Below are 21,537 nucleotides of genomic sequence, written 5' to 3' on the forward strand. Positions count from 1 at the left end.
TCTTATTTTTTCTTTTATCTTTATTGTTGAGAGTATTACAGATGTTCCTACCCCTTTCCTCCCCTTGCCCCCCACCACCCGGGTCCCACCCCACCCTAGGCTTCACCACCCTATTGTCTATGTCCATGGGCAGTGTGTATGTGCATGTAAATTCTTTGGGTAATCTCTTCCCACCCCACCCCCCTTTTAATCCACTTGTCCATCCATTCCATCCATCTGTCCATTGAGCCTTCAACCCATCCATCCCTGGGTTGATTCATCAGTCCGTCCGTCCGTCCATCCATCCATTCATCATTGGGACAGATCTGGGATGTCTGCTGCGGCCTTCAGTCCTTCGTTATAAGGGCACGTGCTGGCTGAAGGGAAGGACGTGGGGAGGTGTGCCTCGCATCCCGCGGTGCCCGACACCGAGGCCCTCCCCAAATGTCTTTCATTGATTGACGTCTCGTGCGGCCAGTGCACCATTCACACTGTGGACCTGCTTCCTGTGTTTGTGTTCTTACTTCCTGAAGCCAGACTACACACTCCTAAGGGCAGGAGCTGTGTGTGTGTGTGTGTGTGTGTGTGTGAGAGAGAGAGAGATGGGCTTTGTTTTTATTTTCCTTTTTTTTTGTTCAGGTAGAGTGGGAGGGAGAGAGGAACAGAGAAAAACAGAAAGAGAGAGAGAAACATCGATGTGAAAAGAACACATCGAGTGGCTGCCACCCGCACAACCGACCAGGGCCGGGGACAAACTGCAACCGAGGTACGCGCCCCTAGCGGGAACCGAACCCGGGTCTCTCAGGACCGCAGGCCGACGCTCTAACCGCTGAGCCAAACCGGCCAGGGCAGCTTTGTTTTTATTTACACTTGACTATTTGCAAAACACTGTTGGGTGAGATGGGCCTTGTGAGCCGAGGAAACAGCGTTACATCCCAGAGGTGTAAGGGCTCTGCAAAATAAAATAGATGGTGGTCACCCTAGACGTGAACCTCTTGTCAGTGAGTCAGCTTTCTGTTCCCCAGAACCATCTGAGTGTCTGGGAGCCTCAGCAATCATTCTCTTGAGTTTTTATAACCTCGTGGGTGTGGTGTCTGAGTTCTGTGCATGTGCACGGGCTCTGCTTCGGAACGTCCTCCTGCAGCGTCTGTACTTAGAAGACAGTTCAAGTGTTGTGCATGCATTGTTACTACGTTACTGTATTTAGAAATGACTGCAGAGGACAGATAATTTAGAAATATTTGCACATTACGTCAGAAGAGAGTTAATAGTTCCCGTTACTATTAATACTGGTGGCATTAGCTGTTCCAGGAAAAGGTCCTGTTTGTTCGTAAGAACCAGAGAATAGCGACAAGCCTGCGGAGGAAGCCCCGACGTGGTGAGCGCAGCTGTGATCCTCACTTCAGTGCCGTGGGGCATCTTTAAATCCCAGGTTCTCCGAGCTCCTGGGTCTCAGTGTGAGGAGCAGCTCCTGCCATGCCTGTGATGGGCGGCGCTCTCTGGCCTTATCACCTTGGAGAAGTTGTCAGTCTTGAATTATTTATCATTGGAATGATGTATCTTTCTGGAAGAGTCATATCCTCCTTCTGTTTTAAAAATACGTTTCTCTCATGTCCTATGAGTATTCTAGGTACGCTGCATATTTCTTCTTTTACCTCCTGCCCATGCACTTGGCTAACCTTGAGGAGAAGAGAAAGGCGTTGTAGGTGATAGCCAAGTGGCACCCAGGCTTTGAGTCTATCACCACACTCCCCATTTTTGCAACGTTCTTCTTCCTTGTGGTTACTGTGTTCTGCTATTCGATTTCAGATCTTCTTTGGGGAAGGGTGAAGGGGGGTGCTGCAGGGGAACCGAGCCCGTTAGGGGCTGATAGACGATGTGTCTGTTATGCTGGACAAAGCGAACGCCGTGGTGCCTTCCTCCTGAGCGGAGCTCATCGGCGGCCGAGGAATGAATGGCCTCTTTCCATCTGGCCCCCACTTCGGCAGAAAACCATGGTGCTGTTTGAACATGGAGTTTCTCGGGATCCCAGGGGACAACAGAATGTGTGTGTGAGCCGGCACACCCAAATGCAAATGCTTTCTCTTGATACCTAATATATGAAGATTTATGCTGCTCGGTTGGGAGACAGTCTGCGCTTCCCACAGAGTGCTGTGTAACTGGAATTGCAGTTTTATCAGCACCGTCATGAAGTGTGTCGATAGTCCCGTTTCCTGCTGCACTTCTGTGACATTTCCAGCAGCTCCAAGGCCTTCACCAGCTCCTGCAGCAAACTTGGAAATCCGGCGTCTCCCGCAGTGATCACTGCCTGCTCCCTGCTCCCTGCCGAAGGTCTGGCCTGTCTCCTCCCAACCCGGGGATGCCCAATTGAGGGCAGTTGGGAAGCGGACCGGCAGGGTGGCAGGTGACTGGCAGAGAAGAGGGGTTTTAGTGCAGATTTGGGGCATGAACAAGAAAAGGAACACTTTGGGAGGAAGGTTGTCTTTGCCATTTCAAAATGGTGTCCCTTTCTTCCCCTTGGGTCATTCCATTTCGGATTCAGGGTTCAAAGATGGAAGGAAGGATCTCATCAGTAGAGAGGTTGGGGGTCGGCAGCGTGTGCGGGAGGGGCCCCACTCAGCTTGGGCTGTTCCCATGCTGTGCTTTGCAGTTGCTCCGGGAACACTGGCACTGGGCCAGACGTGCTCAGTGGCCACAACGGCTGAGCTTTAGCCCCACCTGTGATGTCCGCAACCTCTGAAGTCCCTTGGGCCTGGGCAGAGGCATCTGCCCATCTGTTGATGAACCAAGCTGAGGACTGTGTGTCCAGCCCCTGCTGAGCTGGGCCCTGTGGGCAGCTGTGAAGGAGAGAGATGTGACCACCCTCCTGGGTGTGCCGTTAACCTGGTGGGAAGGGCCCATCGTGTCTGGACAGGACAGCGGGACCACTCCCGGACCTTGTTGGGTCTGGAAGGACAAGCAAGACTGGGGCGCAGAAGACCATCAGGGATATCTGTTTTGTTTATTTATTTATTTATGTTTGTTAGGGATATTTGTTAAGTAATTGATGAATAAATGAGAGTAGAAGGAGCTAGTAGAGAGCGTTCTAGAACAGGGACAAAGTAACAGCCTGGGTGCTTGGAGAAAGCTCAGACAGTGTAGGGCCACGGAAGTCTGTCCCCACCTCCGGAGAGCTGTGCTCCCCTCCAGACGGGGTGGGGTGGGGGAGGGCTCTGTCAGTGTGTGGAGGGAGGAGGGGCCCGGCCTCACTCTAAGGAGAGCATTGGTTGAGAAGAGCTCTGTGATTTCCACACTGTTGTCGTGTTGCTTATTCCTGGACACCCATGAAGGTCTGCAGTCCTGTGCAGGCATTGGGCTGTTACGCATGTAAATATAGCCCTGGGTTTCGAGTTCGCAGTTTCCTGGTGTAAATAGATGCGTAAATGAACAATTACAATATGGTCTGATAAATGTGGTAAGATACAGAGGAAGTCTCTATGGCAACGCTGAATCACTTATAACAGCCTGTGGGAGTGAACAGGCTTGCTTGCCCAGGGTCTTGTAGGGGACCCAGGGATGGAGACATGGCACCAATAAGCCCACTGCCCTGCAGGGGTCTGACAGTAACTGTGGGCTGAGTCTCTGGAAGCAGCTGTGTGGCGGGTTCCCAGGGGGCGCCAGATTGCAAGGCCGGGTCCCTGGGTGGGTGAAGGGGGGGGAGGGCTAGGAGCAGCTTCTGCACAGGACCGAGATGTCACGTGTAGTGCCTGCACCTCCTGAGCCACTTGGTGAGGAGGACCTCCCGGTTCCCATCTCCCCGGGAGCGAGGGCAGGTGTGGGATAAGCAGGGGGCGTTTCCCCCACTTGAGGGAAGGGTCTCAGGAAACATCTGTTTTTCTGACCACTGGAAAAGCCCTTCCAGTCGGGCCGGGGCTGTGTGGGTTTTGCGGTGCAGGCGGCCATGAGGCCAGGCGCGCTGGGCCGGGAGCTGTGGTGCGTGAGGAAGGCCGTGGCTCGTTCACGTGGTGGGGACCAGGCCAGCGTCTTGCCCGACAGCGTGGAGACCTGCCCACCTCCAGAGGGGAAATCACTGCCCAGGCCGGGTCGGTCTGTGGTTAGCGCCGCTCTCCCCGGGCCGCTTCCTTCCTTTTTCTTCTTACACCAGCCTGGGCAGGAGGGGCTCTTCCGTCCAGCAGGGCAGCTGGGAGGGCATCCTCTCTGCTGGAAGGGTTCTGGGGGTGCTGCCCTCCACTCGCCCGGCCACGGCTGGCCACCTGCAGGGAGCTGGTGGCAGACTCCCTGTGACCCTCCCTGCGTTTTCAAGCTCCCCGGGGCTCTCGGTAACTGAGCTCCTGGCCTGGGCCCAGGGGACATGTTCTGGGCTTCCGTGACCACCCTAAAGTAAAGATTTGGCCTCTGACTCTGGAGCTTAAAACTCGTTGGTGTCTCTCCCCTCCCTTTCAGCCAATGACCTGAGTCTGGGCCCACGGAGCCCTCAGTGCGCAGGCCCCATGTCTCTCCAGCCTGCCTCCCACCCTCCCCACTGGCCACACAGCATGTCACGTCACCCCACGTCACCGTGTGTTCACGGGTGCCGTTCCTCTGCTGGGAGAGCCACTCCTCGTCTCTGCATTTCACCACGGACTCGATGCTGCTCCCGGCTTTTCAGAGCCACGGCAGGTACCTCCCTCAGGGCTGGCCCTCAGCATGTGTCAGACTGTCACCTGCTAGAGTGCGGAGACCTCGATTATTTGGCTGGTCTTGCTGGTGTACTATTGACATTGCCCTTGTTTGTCTTAGAGTGAAAGCCCTTTGGGGAGGGCCCTGCTCTGGCCACGCTGGCCCCTGGCTGGGCCATGGGCACGCTGGGCCCTTGAGAACCTTGGCCTGGCTGCTGCTTCTGTCCAGGACACCTCTTTCCTCCCAGGTGTCAGCACGGCTCACTCCGCCTCTTCCCAACATCACCTCCCTCCTCGGGAGGCTGCACTGATGGCCGTTTCAACACCCCCAAAAAAACCCACTCCCTACTCCCCTGATCCCCCCTTGCCCCACAGCACGTATCACCTCCCAACCTAGTACGTGATTTACTTGTTATGGTTTTGTTGTCTCTCTCCCCTCCCCCACACTGGATTATAAGCTTTATAGAGGCAGGGAGTTTTTTACTCTCATGTAATGATGCATCCCTCCAGCACCCAGAATTGCGCTTGGACCACAGTACATTCACTGTACGTGTTTATTGAATGAATGAAACTGGCCAGCAGGTTAGCTGAAAAGAGATTATAAACACCAGAGAAGATTCCAGGAGGCTGGTGTGACTGGTTTATGGAAACTTTGTTTCTCTGGCCTCTGGTGTAAGTGGTTTATAAAAACTTTGTTTCCCTGGCCCCTGGAGCGACTGGTTTATGGAAACTTTGTTTCTCTGTCCACTGGTGTGGCTGGTTTATAGAAACCTCCTTTCTCTGGCCACAGGAAGAGACTTGATTCTTAGAAGATACTGTTTGAAAAGTTGAATTAGTGAGTGTTGACCTTTAAGTAGGAAAATATTTGAATAGCTCGAGGGTTGGGAAGCACACTGTGACTGAGGGGAGTAGGGATGCTATTGCCTTGCCCTCTAGAGGAGGGGACTCCAGGGCTCCTCGTGTGTCCGCCTGCAGTCTTGTTCTAGTCCATTTCCAGTAGGGCTCCGAGGGTTACCTGTGTATTTTCAGTTGCTGCTTCTTAGGAACAGAATGCTGCCCATCTGTGCTGCTTGTTGTTGTTTTTTTTCTCCTCAAAGTAGCAGAGTAGTTTCTCAGTGGAGGTTCAGAAACTGTCTGAGTCATCTAACTATTGTCCCAGAGGGCTGGGAGGTTATCCTCCAGGGCTGCTTTGGAGATAGAGATCTGGTTCCTGTGACAATTATAACTAAGGCTGGTATTATGCTGGGACTTTGAAGCATCTATCAGATAGTAAAGCGATTGAGAAGCTGAGGTTACCATCTGCCCTATCCTTTGGTAGTATTGTCTTGTGGGGCTTTATTTGCTTGTAATGTTAAGGCCTCCAAAATTAACATCCTCTGAATGGATACCCAGATTACAGAGTTACCTTGTTGAGAGCCTTTTATGTTTTGTTTTTTCTTTTTCTTTTGCAGGCCCTGGTAGTTCTCTGGTGTTTACAGTCTCTTTTCAGAAACAAGTTTTTATAAATTATTCAGATTTCACTCATTTCCTAACACTGCTAAAATTTGTATGGTAGCCTGGGACAGAGTAGGAGGGGGGGAGGGGGGAGAGAGATCAGTGTGAAAGAGAAACATCGACTGGTTGCCTCCTGCGTGACCTTGACCAGGGCCAGGGATGAACCACAACCGAGGTACGTGCCCTTGACCAGAATCAACCAGGGACTCATTGGTCTGCCGGCCAACGCTCTAACCACTGAGCCAAACTGGCCAGGCTGCTAGTTGCTTATTTTTATGTAACAAGCACTTACATAGTGCTTACTATGTGCCAGGCCCTAAGCGACGAGCAGAAGTTAAATGCATTTAACCTGTGACAGCCCTGTGGCTAGGTACTGTGGTGGCCCCATGTGCAGAGAGGAAGCTGGGACCCTGGATCATGCAGCATTGCCCCCCGCCTCTGGCTCCTGAATGCCTGCTCTTCGTCACCTCGTATGCTGCCTCTCAGCAATCTGGGCTCCAGCCCCCTGAATCGTGGCACGTGGGAACTGCTGCCAGCGCTGCCCAGGCACAGGGGTGGCGGGAGAGTTAATGGGGAGACCTAGGTGGAGCCGCAAGCCCAGAGCCTGGGGCATGGTGGGGGCTCGTGGCCACTGGAGCTGCTGCAGTGTGGTGGAGGGGTTAGAGGTGCACAGATGATACCAGTGCAAAGTGACGCACTGAGTGTCCTCACAGCGCTGATAACAGCTACTTCCTGTGGGTCACTAGGAAGCCCTGGGAAGGGGAGAGGAGGACCATGACCCACCGCCCATGAAGCAGGCACCGCCCACCAGCTGGGCCCTCATCTGTGAGAAAGCCCAGGGTGTGACCAGAAGGGTGGGATTGACAGGTGCAGGAAGATGGATTTTTCAGGGGTTCGGTGGGTGGATTACAGGCTGGTCACCCACTCCAGGGCCAGGTGTCAGGGCCCAGCAGAGCCCACTGCCAGCCCTGAGAAGGCCCTCTTAGCTTTGCGTATTGTCTTTTCGTTCTCCCTTCGGACGTTGTCTCCCACACCTTCCTTCCAGGGGTTTCTAGAAATGCCCCGTTTTCATGACTCACTGATTGGACACATCCTGTTTGGGGAAGTGTAGGGGGAGGAACTTGAGAACCGGTGAAGCGCGCTCCCCCTCCATCCCATGAGGGGCGCAGGTGGGAGAAGGCTCTGCTTTTCTGCTCCCCCAGGAGCGCCTAGTCCCCCCCCCCCATGTCTGGCTGCCCCTGAGCTGAATGTCTCCAGATGTTTCACTTCACGGCCTTGACCGGATACGTGCCCACTGGAACTTTCCCTCCTGTGTTGTAGGTGGGGATATGTGCACCCACAGACTGGTGGGATTAATCAGATTGGAGGTGGGGCGTGGGTTTTGAACCTGAGTTGGAGGACCTTCTGAACCAAACAGCTGGGCTGTCTGCAAATGCAGGGTGGCAGGGAGGACGGGGTGCCAGGTGCCCTGGGCGGAGGGGTCCCAGAGCCTTCTTCAGCGCAGCAGCTGGGGCAGGTGGCCCGGCCTGGAGACGGGGCTCAGGGTGTGGGACGTTGGTCTTTCCTCGGTGCTGTTTCAGTGTCTAATGTCGGCCTTGCTTGTTGTAACAGAGGCCGGATGTTTGAAAGCATCACGCAGTGCTCCTTTGTGTAGCCTGGGGCCTCTGGCAGGCTGCTTGGAAGCTCCCTGGCCGGGAGGGGCAGGGAGGACATCAGAGAACAGGAGCGGGAGCCTGAGCTGGCTGTGCCGGGCTGTGGCGAGAGCGCCAGGTGAGGCACGGGTGTGGCACTGGTGTGGGCGTGCCATCTGTGCCGTGGTGTGCGCGGGCAGAGGGGTGGGAACAGTTGTAAGGCCAGCCCGGCTGTGTGCTCAGGGACTCTGAACCCCGAGGTGGCCATGATGGTGGTGCCTGGAGAGAACCTTCATGGAGGATGAGGCTGGTGATGCTCCCCTTGAATGGTGCGGGCGTTCGGCTTGGCCTAGAGCAGAGCGGTGGGCCTGAGCAGTCGCCTCCTAGGGGACTTTGGGCATGTTCCAGAGACATGTTTGAGCGTCACAGCTGGGAGAAGGGGTGCTGCTGGCATCCAGGGGGTGGAGGTCCCGCGGTGCACAGGACAGGACAGGCCTGTGTCCCTAGTGTGTGCTAAGAGCCTTAGATTAGAAGGTGGCCAAGTCGTGGGAGGCTTGGTGGGTGGGGTTGGGGAGGCGTCCTCTGCACTGTAGCTGCTCTTGGGCCCCAGTTCCTGGGGAAAGGGCTGGGTGGGCCTGACTTTCTTAGTAAGTTAGACAGGATAAAGATGATTTAGACATTTTCATAAGCTGGAGCTTAATCAGGTGCCATGAAACAAAACTCCGTTGCATCAAAACGCTGATCCTCTGAGACTCCTGCCACGTCCCGGGCTCTGCCGGTGCCAGTTCCTGCCCTCGACCTGGTGCTGTGCGGGAGGCCCTGGCCTCCTGGGTGTGTTTCGACACCTTGTTCTTCTGATGTGCAGATTAGTAACATGGAAACTGCCTTAGTACTGACGTAAAGAGAGCGAGTTTAATTTGTATTAAACAATCTTAATTCAATATCTATAAAAATAGGAAGACCGGCCCTGGCCGGGTTTCTAAGTGGTTAGAGCGTCGGCCCCCGGACCAAGGAGTCTTGAGTTTGATTCCGGTCAAAGGCTCGTACCCGGCCCTGGTCGGGGTCCTGTGGGAGGCAACCAATTGATGTGTCTCTCTTACATCGATGTCTCTCTCTCTCTCTCTCCCTCCCTCCCTCCCTCCCACTCTATCTGAAGATAAATGGGAAAATATCCTCGGATGAGGATTTAAAATAATAATAATAATAAATAGGGAGACTTTCCACTGGAGAGTTAAAGGGAAATTTAAAGATTGACGGAATTAAAAAAAAAACAAAACAAAGACCTAGTACCCTATTTGTGTGTGTGTGTGTGTAACACAGACCGTGCCTTTTGCTTTTAAAAATAATGCCCTTCCTTTAGAATTTAGAACTATAATTTATTTCCAGCACAGTTAAAATTCTTTTTCTTCTTCTTGCTTTTCTTTCTCTTTCTCCTTTCCTGTGTTGGAAGAAAGGTGTTTATTTTCTTCCGAGGATGTGTTGACTTCTCGTTTATTTCTTAATTAAAGTTTTGCCTTAGCTGAAGAGCTCAGACTGCATTTTGTTTGTGGCGGGGAGCTGTGGAGGCTTTGGAGCGAACAAGACAGGCACAGGGCAAGATCTGAGTCCGAAAGAGCCCTCAGAGGCTGGGAACGGGGCAGACAGCAGGCAGACCAGGGAGAGGCCCGTGCAAGGGCTCCCATAGGACAGGATGAGGTCTGAGCCTTGGCAGGAGCTGGGGGTGGGGAAGAAGGACCAGCTTGCAGAAGTGGGCGAGGGATAAGTCTCAATGACCTCTTGGCTCGGGGGTTGGAGGAAGGGGTGGGAACCCAGGAAAACACCCAAGTTTCTGGCATGAGTGGGTGGAAGCTTAAAAAAAGAGAGGGTGGGAATCCCTGTTCTGTGCATGCTTTGATGGTTACTGTTGCTCTGTGATTTTTGCTCTGGAAAAGTAAAAATGGAGGAGTTTTAGCAGCGCCTCAGGCCTGAGGCTGGAGTGAGACCTTGCTTCGTGACCCTGCGAACTGGAGATGGGAGCACTCGGTGTCTTGGGGGGACCGGGATTCTGCTTCCCCTGGGGAGTTTAGGAAGCACCTGCCTGATCTGTCTGCTGTGTGGTTGGAAGGCTGGGCTCCGAGCCACCAGGAAGGGTAGGGGCCAGTCTGCCCTCGTAAATGCTGCATACAGTCGGCGCTCAGGCTTCTGCCTGTGGTTCGGGGAGTGGTTGTCTTGAGAAAAACCAATAGACAGTCAGGTCTCTTCCCGTACAGGTGGCAGAGTGTGAAAGTCTGTGTATCGGATGTGAATGTGAACAGTAGGTGAAGAAGTTAAGGGTGAGCAGCACTCGGCCTACTTGGTGCTTCCGTGGATGTGGTTCTGTGGGCTGGTGTGTGGCTCACTTGCGTGTGCTTCCTGGGTCCCCCCTCTTCCACATTTAGGAGGTGCCTCGGCTCTGTCCTCCCACCACTGCGCTGGAGTCCAGGGCCCAGCTACTCGGACGGCCCCCCGGTGGCTGGCCGGGCATCTTTCACACGGATTATTCATTAGTTGTGCGCATAAACCACAAGTTCCGATCACGTGGTGCTGCTGTGTCTGTTCTGTTTAACAGCTCGTCTCCTCTGGTCTTTGGTGGAGACCTCCGTGTTCCCTTGGGCAAGTCACTGCCTCCTCTGTGGTTTCCCCACCAGGAACAGCAGGCGGCTAGGCCAGGGGAGCCCCGTGACGTTGGACAGCCTCGGTTCCAGCACTCCGGGTGTGTGCAAGTGCCCTGTGTGTGCAGCTCTGCTGGGTGCAGGCACGCTCAGAGCTCGCTCCAGACTGCGCGGCGCTCTAGTCGCGATATCTGGCCTCCGGTAGCTCGTTCATCCCCCATTGCCGACAGGGTCTTCTTCCAGGGCCTCCCTGCTGTCCAGGTCAGGAGTTCCCTGCGACAGGGAACCACCGCGCTGGAAGTGTGGCAGGTCCAAGTCCAGCGCTGTGCTTGTGTGGGGGAGGGGCACGGAGGGGCACCTGGGAGCCTCGCGTGGGCAAGTGTTCGTTTCCTGTTTCGGTCAGCTTTACTGTGGTCTGTTGCCATCTGACAAGCTTACCGATTCCAAGAAGACAGTTCGATGCCCGGCCAGTGTGGCTCCGTGGTTGAGCGTCGACCCCTGCACCAAGAGGTTGCCAGTTCGATTCCCAGTCAGGGCACATGCCCAGGTTGTGGGCCAAAATCCCCAGTGGGGGGCGTGCAGGAGGCAGCCAGTCAGTGTTCTCTCTCATCGATGTTTCTCTCTCTCTCTGTCCCCCTCTCTCTCTCAAATCAGTGAAGAAAAAAAAAAGAATACAATTCGATGAACTCTGACAAATGGCATCATAATCATGATATAAAACATTTCCAGCCCTGGCCACTTTGGCTCAGCGGTTAGAGCGTCGGCCTGCGGTCCTGAGAGACCCGGGTTCGGTTCCCGCTAAGGGCACGTACCTCGGTTGCAGTTTGGTCCCGGCCCTGGTTGGTCGTGCGGGTGGCAGCCACTCGATGTGTCCCTTTCACATCGATGTTTCTCTCTCTCTGTTCCTCTCTCTCCCTCCCACTCTACCTGAACAAAAATGGAAAAATGTCCTCGGGTGAGGATAAAAAAATAAAAAATAAAAAATAAAAAAAATAAATGTAGCTAAAATTTAAAAAAAACAAAAACAAAAAACATTTCCATCATCCCCAAAAGTCCTGCTTTAAACTGACTTATTGGTAGTCTGGTAGCTTTTAAAATAAATTTCTTCGTGTTTTCTGCATAAATGTTCATGTCCTCTGTGAACAGCGAGTTCACCTTCCTTTCTGGTGTGTTTGCTTTTCACTTACTGCGCTTGGTTAGTGCACCGCCCAGGCCGTCCAGTGCAGCTGAGTGGCCGTGGGGGAGGGGACATTCTTTCTGGTTGCTGACCTTAAGGGGACAGCATTCATTCTTTCAGTACTAAGTATGATGTTTTCTGCCGGTGTGTTGTATACGCCCTTGATCAGAATCTCTTCCGTTTCTACCTGCTGAGAGTTTCCATCACGAACAGATGTTGAATTTTGTCGGAGGCTTTTCTGCACCGACTGCGGTGACCGTATGGTTGTCCTGTTTTAGCTTGTTAACGTGGTGAATCACATTGCGTGCTCGGTGCTGTGACCTCCCTTGGCTGTGGAAACCTGTGCAGGGTCAGCGCGGGTTCTGTGTCGCGTGGGGATTCGACGGTCGTGATGCTGCAGAGGGATAGCAGGGACTGGCCGGAAAGGGTCACTCCCGGGTCTGGTCTGTTCACGTGGATCTGCTGGCCCCTTGATGGTGTCACTGTGTTCTGAGCAGAGTGAAGCCATGTGTGTGGGGAGAGGTGACCACAAACCCTTGTGGCCTGTATTCTGTTCCAGACACAAGACTAATCCTGCCTCTTCATTCTCCTAACAACCCAACAGTGTAGGCACATTCCCTTCATTTTACAGACGAGGACAGTGAGGTCCTTCTCCTGGAAGGTAAGAGAAGGAAATTCCATTTCGTATGCCAACCATTCCAACAATCCATCTCATGGCCCAAAACACTGACACATCGTCATCCTCGTTTCTATAGGAGAAGGTACTGATCGGTGTGTCTTTCCCGAGGCCGCGTGGCTGGCGAGAACAGGGCTGGGTGTGAATCCAGGCCTCCGTCCCCAAGTTCAGTTCTTTTCCCTCTATTCCTACTTTGGGGGTTGGTTTACGGGAAGGAATTAAGTTGGGATGAAAAACTAGACAACTCGCCCTGGCCGGTTTGGCTCAGCGGTTGGAGCGTCGGCCTGCGGTCCAGAGAGACCCGGGTTTGGTTCCCGCTAAGGGCATGCACCTCGGTTGCGGTTTGTCCCCGGCCCTGATTGGTCGTGCGGGTGGCAGCCACTCGATGTGTCCCTTTCACATCGATGTTTCTCTCTCTCTCCCTCCCATTCTATCCGAACAAAAAATGAAAAAGTGTCTTCGGGTGAGGATAAAAAAAAAAAAGAAAAACTAGACAACTTTCCAGCACGGTGCAGATGAGATTTTTATAGTTCGTCTTCACAGACCTCTGACGATCAGGATGAGCACACCCCAAAACGAAATATGATCAGCTCCCACCTTTACCTATTGAAACAACCTTCTTCTTTCCTGATGCAGCATATGTCCAAGAAGGTATTCTATTGAGACCAAGCGGTGATGTTGCAGAATTTGGGTTGAACTGTTCCGCATGTACAACATCAATTCTTTATCTGCCGAACAGTTTTCAGTGGGAGATTTTCTGGTCAGCCGTTGCCCCGTGGCCACTGTGCATGTGAGCTATGCAACTCTGAGTTCCTTGTACATAGTTGGAGTTAAGTGTATGTATACGTGCATGAAAATGAGATTCATTTGAGGAAATGCTCATGCCTCAGCAAAACAAAACCAAACCTATTTTTCCTGTTGTGGATGTGTGTAGCTTAGCCAGTAGTTCGTAAGCACCTACTTCATGGCAGACATTCTCCCAGTTCAAGGAAAGGGAGGCGAGAAGGAAGGGCATTTTGATCTGGGCCTTCGAGGAGGATCTCACCAGGCAAAAAGGAGGACTAAGAGCCTGGCAGCAGAGGGTCTCCTGGTTGTATGTATTAGGGCCCTAATAAGTTTCATGTTTAGGGGAGCATATCAGACAAAGAATGTTGTCATTGGAGGGACACGTGTGGATTTCAAACCTGATCTCACTATTGAGCAGCTCTGTCTTTCCGGGCAAGTTGGTTAAGCTTTCTTAGCCCTAGTGTCTTCATGCAAAACAGGGAGATGAGGGTGCGATGGGCATTTCACAGGTGTCCCGTGTGTGCATTTCTTGTCTTGGAAGTGAGGCCAGTGCTGTGTGTGCTGTGCTGGAGCGAAGCTTTCTCTTTCTGGCCAGACCGTAGCGAGGAGCATTCCGTTTGGACTGCGATCTGTGGGTTTGCAGATAGGATCTCATCTGGCCTGGACTCTGGGCAGTCTCTGGTTGAGACTGCCCTCTGGCACCTCGCCCAGAACCCCACTGTTGGCTGTGCTGAGTAAATGTTTGCTGAGCAAATGCACCGAGGTTTTACAGCAGCCTCTGGCCACCTGCTCCTATGAGCCCTTTCTTCTGGGAGGATGCGCCCTCGAGGAATCGGGCTCTACCACCGTGCACAGCCAGCCCTGTAGCAGCCTGTCCAGCCTGTGGCCTGGCCTGGAACGAGCGTCTTGTGTTGGAGCAGAGTGTGGCTGCTTTCTGAAGCCTTTGGGGAGGACTGGAGGCAGGATCACTGTTGGCAGGAGGTGTGCCAAAGGCCCGAAGTTCCCTGTAATACCAGGTAGTTCAAGGGGAGAATCTGCAGCTGATCACTCTCTTCTGTTTTCTCTTCTGCTCCAACTTTTCTTTCTTTTCCTGTCTCCTTTATGGTTGAAAATTGTCCTCTCTGGAGCAGCATGATATTGGAGACACCGCTTTTGACTATGGGGTGACTGTCAGGTGAGGCTTCCGTGTGTTTAGCGCATTAGGTGTGAGACCTTGGTGAGTATTCGCTCCTGTGTGTACATAATTGAGGCCCAGTGACTTTTTTTTTTTTTTTTAATTGGCCCTGGCCAGTGTGGCCCAGTTGGCTGAGCATTGGCCCGTGTACCGAAAGGTCGCCGGTTCAGTTTCTGGTCGGGGTGAGCATGGGAGGCAACCGATGGATGTTTCTCTGTCACATCAATGTTTTTCTCTCTTCCCCTTCCCCTTCCTTTCTCAAATCAATAAAAACATATTTTTAAAAAATATTTCTTAATTTTGCTCAAAGAGGTTGCACAGGCAGCCTCATGCGCTTTATTTCGGCTCCCCTGAATGATGCCTTCAGGTATTAATGGAGAGAAGGCACCTGGATTCACAAAAGCTTGTGGTTCAGTCTCTAAGAACAGGAATGTCTTGCCTTAGCAAGCCTTGAAAAAAATTTTTATAATGCACATCTTTGTTCACAGAATATACTCACAGTTGGTATAGGAACTCAGATGGAAAATGTGACGGAATCAGAGAAGGAACTGTTAAAACATTTTGTTTAGAAGCATCTGCTTATTGTATGTCATGCAGATGAATTTAATTAAAATACTTTCAAGATCTAGTTTGCCGGAAAATCAGAGATGTACCACATTTTGCAGGGAGGTGGGGACTGGAGAATGAGGTGGTGTTTCCATTTAGAGCAGCTAAAGCTTGTTTTGTTTTTACCTGGACTCGTTTGTGGCAGGACGAACATGGAACTAGATCCCTCCGCTGTGATTCATTCATTCATTCTTCATTCATTCACGTGCTCACTGTCTCATCAATCCGTGTGAATGTATACTGTGCTAGTCGCTGAGAATTCTGTAAACATGGTCCTTCCAGGAAATAGTGTGGTTAACGAGCCAGCACAGTTTTGTTCCCCAAAAGGAGGAGGGCGGTGCATGTGTGTTTGTTTTCGCAAAGCGTGGTTCTGAAATTTCCTTTGGGGAAATAGTGGCAAAATGTCCTTCATATAAAATTATCAATAAATATCTTTGATTAGACCAGGCCTTCAGATGTAGCATACCTTAACAAACCATTAAGCTAGGATTAAATTAAAATGCTTGATTTTGGAATGTCAAGTGAATGTTCGTGTACACAGGCAGAGAGCGCCTATAAAATCGAGTCCTGGAGCCTTAACGGTGGCGATGGAACAGGGTCCCCTCGTGAGAACACGGTCGTAGCTCCTGGCTCAGAGGATACACAGCGGACACTCACGGAAAGGTGTGCGGCTCGCCTGCCTCAGTGGCCCCGACGTTTGGTTAGAGGACAGAATCACTAACTGGGTCTCTCAGGTGGTGCCACAGTGTAGATGATGCTGACGACTGCTTGGGCACGCGTTAGTGTGTATAGACAGTGGGAGGTGGATTTACTTGTATGTATTTACAGTGAAATTGGAATGTGCAGTGATGGGGAGGAAGAGGTTTCAGTAGGTCCTCGGTGAGGTCCCGTGAGAGCACAGGGTAGATGTGGTTCTTTCTGCAGAAATAAACTGCTGTGCAGGGTGACGGTGCTCAGGGTCATTTGCATGCAGCAGCGTTGCGTGAGCCCCTGCAGGATGCCGAGCTGCACAGCCCGGGCTGGGTGTGAACTTCTACTTGTTGCTGGTAGCGTGGCCTTGGCTACTTTGTCTCCCACTCTGCAGGATGGTCAGGAGGATCAAATGCAATGTGTCTATTAAATGTCTCCTGCAGCCTGGCCAGTGTGGCTCAGTGGTTGAGTGTTGACCCATGCACTCCAAGGTCGCCAGTTCGATTCCCGGTCAGGGCACATGCCCAGGTTGTGGGCCAGATCCCCAGTGGGAGCCATGCAAGAGGCAGCCAATCGATGTTCTCTATCATTGATGTTTCTCTCTCTCTCCCTTTCTCCCTTCCTCTCTCTCCAAAATCATAAAGAAAAAAAAAAGTCTCCTGTAGTTTGCATGGGTGGCCAGGGTTCAGTACAGGGTGGTAATAATAATAATATTATTGTTATTAATAGAGATCTAGGAACTCTGCTTGGCTTTGAATCATGGAGCTGGGACCTTCCCAGGCCAGAGCTGCTGGTCTGGGAACGGCTGCGAAGGCCTTGGTTGGGAGGACATGTTCTAGACGTGATGATTGTGGTGTAGAAGCTTGAAGTTGCTGCTGCCATTCGGACTCTGGAGACGCCGAGGGGGTGGTGGCCGGCCTGCAGGGCCCCCTCGGCCGCTCGTGGTGCCAGGTATGCAGCCTTCTGTGAAAACAAACCCTAAGAGATTACTCACAGTTCTATTTGGGGTCATTTCTCGAAGTGGTAACAGTTATCTTTATCACACACACGTCGTTTCTAAGACTTTCCACACATATTCCTCAAAGATCACTGCACCCCTTCTGACTTCTCTGTCCACTCTCCATCGAAAATAGCTCCTCACTTCCTGTGTGTGTTGCTGGCCACCAGCTCCCTGGTGGCCAGGACAGTGCTGGAACGTGACTCAGCTCGAGACATTTTGTTCTTGTAGTTGTTGGGGCCCAGATGCAGGGAAGGTGAGCCCACCTTTGATCATACAGTAAAGCTGTGAGAACTAGTATACAGAGGGGTGGGTCCTTCCACTGAACGAGAGGACAGGAGAGAGCTCAGGATCGGGCCCCAGGTGGGGGCCTTGGCCCTGCCCCAGGCACGCTGCTCGGCTGGGGGGCCTTGGTCCTGCCCCAGGCACGCTGCTCGGCTTGGGGGGCCTTGGTCCTGCCCCAGGCACGCTGCTCGGCTGGGGGGCCTTGGCCCTGCCCCAGGCACGCTGCTCGGCTGGGGGGCCTTGGTCCTGCCCCAGGCACGCTGCTCGGCTGGGGGGCCTTGGTCCTGCCCCAGGCACGCTGCCCGGCTTGGGGGGCCTTGGTCCTGCCCCAGGCACGCTGCTCGGCTTGGGGGGCCTTGGTCCTGCCCCAGGCACGCTGCTCGGCTTGGGGGGCCTTGGTCCTGCCCCAGGCACGCTGCTCGGCTTGGGGGGCCTTGGTCCTGCCCCAGGCACGCTGCTCGGCTTGGGGGCCTTGGTCCTGCCCCAGGCACGCGGCTCGGCGTGGGGGGCCTTGGTCCTGCCCCAGGCACGCTGCTCGGCTTGGGGGGCCTTGGTCCTGCCCCAGGCACGCTGCTCGGCTTGGGGGGCCTTGGTCCTGCCCCAGGCACGCGGCTCGGCTTGGGGGGCCTTGGTCCTGCCCCAGGCACGCTGCTCGGCTTGGGGGGCCTTGGTCCTGCCCCAGGCACGCTGCTCGGCTTGGGGGGCCTTGGTCCTGCCCCAGCCATGCTGCTCGGCTTGGGGGGCCTTGGTCCTGCCCCAGCCATGCTGCTCGGCTTGGGGGGCCTTGGTCCTGCCCCAGCCATGCTGCTTGGCTTGGGGGGCCTTGGTCCTGCCCCAGGCACACTGCTCGGCTTGGGGGGCCTTGGTCCTGCCCCAGCCATGCTGCTCGGCTTGGGGGGCCTTGGTCCTGCCCCAGGCACGCTGCTCGGCTTGGGGGGCCTTGGTCCTGCCCCAGGCACGCTGCTCGGCTTGGGGGGCCTTGGTCCTGCCCCAGCCATGCTGCTCGGCTTGGGGGGCCTTGGTCCTGCCCCAGCCATGCTGCTCGGCTTGGGGGGCCTTGGTCCTGCCCCAGCCATGCTGCTTGGCTTGGGGGGCCTTGGTCCTGCCCCAGGCACACTGCTCGGCTTGGGGGGCCTTGGTCCTGCCCCAGCCATGCTGCTCGGCTTGGGGGGCCTTGGTCCTGCCCCAGGCACGCTGCTCGGCTTGGGGGGCCTTGGTCCTGCCCAGGCACGCTGCTCGGCTTGGGGGCCTTGGTCCTGCCCCAGGCACGCTGCTCGGCTTGGGGGGCCTTGGTCCTGCCCCAGGCACGCTGCTCGGCTTGGGGGGGCCTTGGTCCTGCCCCAGGCACGCTGCTCGGCTTGGGGGGCCTTGGTCCTGCCCCAGGCACGCTGCTCGGCTTGGGGGGCCTTGGTCCTGCCCCAGGCACGCTGCTCGGCTTGGGGGGCCTTGGTCCTGCCCCAGGCACGCTGCTCGGCTTGGGGGGCCTTGGTCCTGCCCCAGGCACGCTGCTCGGCTTGGGGGGCCTTGGTCCTGCCCCAGGCACGCTGCTCGGCTTGGGGGGCCTTGGTCCTGCCCAGGCACGCTGCTCGGCTTGGGGGGCCTTGGTCCTGCCCCAGGCACGCTGCTCTGCTTGGGGGGCCTTGGTCCTGCCCCAGGCACGCTGCCCGGCTTGGGGGGCCTTGGTCCTGCCCCAGGCACGCTGCCCGGCTTGGGGGGCCTTGGTCCTGCCCCAGGCACGCTGCTCGGCTTGGGGGGCCTTGGTCCTGCCCCAGGCACGCTGCTCGGCTTGGGGGCCTTGGTCCTGCCCCAGGCACGCTGCTCGGCGTGGGGGGCCTTGGTCCTGCCCCAGGCACGCTGCTCGGCTTGGGGGGCCTTGGTCCTGCCCCAGGCACGCTGCTCGGCTTGGGGGGCCTTGGTCCTGCCCCAGGCACGCTGCTCGGCTTGGGGGGCCTTGGTCCTGCCCCAGGCACGCTGCCCGGCTTGGGGGGCCTTGGTCCTGCCCCAGGCACGCTGCTCGGCTTGGGGGGCCTTGGTCCTGCCCCAGGCACGCTGCTCGGCTTGGGGGGCCTTGGTCCTGCCCCAGGCACGCTGCTCGGCTTGGGGGGCCTTGGTCCTGCCCCAGGCACGCTGCTCGGCTTGGGGGGCCTTGGTCCTGCCCCAGGCACACTGCTCGGCTGGGGGGGCCTTGGTCCTGCCCCAGGCACACTGCTTGGCTTTGGGGGGCCTTGGTCCTGCCCCAGGCACGCTGCTCGGCTTGGGGGGCCTTGGTCCTGCCCCAGGCACGCTGCTTGGCTTTGGGGGGCCTTGGTCCTGCCCCAGTCACGCTGCTCGGCTTGGGGGGCCTTGGTCTTGCCCCAGACACACTGCTCGGCTGGGTGGGCCTTGGTCCTGCCCCAGGCACGCTGCTCGGCTTGGGGGGCCTTGGCCCTGCCCTAGGCACACTGCTTGGCTGTGGGCAGCTCTTTATATTTGTGACTAAAACAAATTGGATGGGCTTCTCTGTAAAGACTCTAAACCCATGCTCTCTAGATATTTATAATAGGTGGACGTAACCCAATTTTGACTTGCTCACATCTCAGTAACCCATCTGCCCTGTGATAATGTTTTTTTGTTTTTTTTAATCCTCACCCGAGGACATTTTTTCGTTTTTTGTTCAGATAGAGTGGGAGGGAGAGAGAGGAAGAGAGAGAGAGAGAAACATTGACGTGAAAGGGACACATCGAGTGGTTGCCACCTGCACGACCCAACCAGGGCCAAGAACAAACTGCAACCGAGGTACATGCCCTTAGCAGAAACCAAACCCAGGTCTCTCTGGACCACAGGCCGACGCTCTAACCGCTGAGCCAAACCGGCCAGGGCAGCAGCTGGAAATTTTGATGAGGATGGACTCTGCTCCTCACTTAAAAAGGCTGACATGCCCATTGCTAGAGAGGTGCCATCTGGGGATAGTTCCAGATCACCCTGCCTGGGGAGTCCCGACGGTGCACAGTCCCATCTGCATCAGGTGGTCAGGTTAGCTGACTGCTTGCCTAACAGATACTGGGTTTATGGACCTTGTTACCAAGCATGCTTCTTTCTATTTGTATTGTAGCCTTTTTTTTTTTTTTATCCTCACCCGAGGACATTTTTCCATTTTTTGTACAGATAGAGTGGGAGGGAGAGAGAGAAAGAGAGAGAGAGAGAGAGAAACATCGATGTGAAAGGGACACATCGAGTGGCTGCCACCCGCACGACCAACCAGGGCCGGGGACAAACTGCAACCGAAGTACGTGCCCTTAGCGGGAACCGAATCCGGGTCTCTCCGGACCGCAGGCTGACGCTCTAACCGCTGAGCCAAACCGGCCAGGGCTGTATTGTAGCCTTTAAAAAAAAAAGTTTTTATTTAGTGTTTTAGAGAGAGAGAAACATCAGTGTGAGGGGGAAACATCAATTGCAGCCTCCTGCATGCCCCCCACTGGCGATCGAGCCCACAACCCAGGTATGTGCCCCGAGAGGGAATTGAACCAGGACCTCTCAGTCCATGGGATGATGCTCAAGCCACTGAGCCACACCGGCCAGGCCGTATTGCAGCTTTTTTATTTGAGTGTGCCTGTGGGTTTGCTGGGGCGTCTGTTGCAAGGGTGTCTAAGGCAGAGTGACTCGGTGGAAGGAACTTGGATGGGCATTGGCGTTTCTGTTCCAGGCTTCAAATCCCACCCATGCTGCTTCCTGGCTCGTGTCTTTGGTCTTGAAAGCCCCCTCGGGTCCTCAGCGTCCTCATTCTGAAATGTGGGGGTGAGACTGAGTCATCCATGAAACGAAGCTGTTTAGAGAGCACAGAGGCCAGGGCCGGCACGGTGGCTGTCAGTGCATGGCGCCGCTACTTATTCTGCCTGTGCTCCACTTCCTGTCGCTACAGTCTGTCTCCTCCCCACGCGCACGTCACTGCTCCGGGAAACTGTCCCTCTTTGGCTCTGTTCCCCTCCACGCACACACACTCTGATAACCTCTTTGCGATGTGTCCCCCAGCTCTTAGGCGTAAGTAGGCTCCACTTGTCTTGAGGTCAGACTTTTAGCCACCTCCGCCACCTGGAACAGAGCCAGGACCCGGAAGTCAGCAGAGAAGCCTCAGCCCGGCTGCCCGGAGTCCAGGCCCGATAGTGGTGAAGCGGCGGCTGGCCGGCCGGAGGGGCGGCCAGGAGGACAGCATCCCAGCAGGGCGGGGCCCCCGCTTGGCAGCCCTCGATGACCGCCCAGAGTGGCGCAAGCCATGCTGTCTTCGTGCCCCAGTACTCCCATGTCCAGGCGGAATTATGCTCAGCACTTTCTGTTTAAGAAAACAGGAAAGTACACAATTTGTTTTTCAAGATTACCACCAGGGTTTTCTTTTTAAACCCTTCTATTTTGGTGTCTTTTTTTTTTTTCTGGATTGTGATGTGGAACGCTTTGCTTTTCAAGTGTGAGGGGAAAAGTGAGAATACAGAAAGAAAGACTGTGGGCTTGGGGGTCACAGTCCAGGACGTGACTCTTGTCCCTTCCTGCCACCTACGTGCCAGGTGGCCCAATGAGAGTTAACTCTTGGTGCCTCGGTTTCTTCATCTGTAAAACAAGGATGACACCACCTGCCCAGAAGGTCACCAGGAGCATTAGTGACAGTGACCGGAAAGTACATTTCCTTGCAGACAAACCACGTGTTCTGAGACGGGCCGGCCCACGCAGGGGCCGAGAGGCTGTCCCCTGGCCGAGGCCACACAGCCAGTTAGTGGCGGAGCCAG

The 21,537-nt window shown here is 54.8% G+C and overlaps 1 protein-coding gene across 4 annotated transcripts in view; it reads left to right on the forward strand.

Moving 5' to 3' along the window:
- Positions 1–21,537, forward strand: part of ASAP2 (ArfGAP with SH3 domain, ankyrin repeat and PH domain 2) — a 152,103-nt gene that overhangs the window by 15,398 nt on the left and 115,168 nt on the right. The window contains exon 1 of one of the 4 annotated variants that reach the window (XM_036262824.1): positions 4,587–4,638. The exons of the other annotated variants lie outside the window; for them this stretch is intronic. The gene's annotated coding sequence lies outside the window, so the exon portion shown is untranslated. Of the gene's footprint in view, positions 1–4,586; positions 4,639–21,537 lie in introns of those variants that run through there. 4 annotated transcript variants of the gene reach the window in all.

The sequence above is a fragment of the Molossus molossus genome, unplaced genomic scaffold (assembly GCF_014108415.1).
Source record: "Molossus molossus isolate mMolMol1 unplaced genomic scaffold, mMolMol1.p scaffold_m16_p_15, whole genome shotgun sequence".
NCBI lineage: Eukaryota > Metazoa > Chordata > Mammalia > Chiroptera > Molossidae > Molossus > Molossus molossus.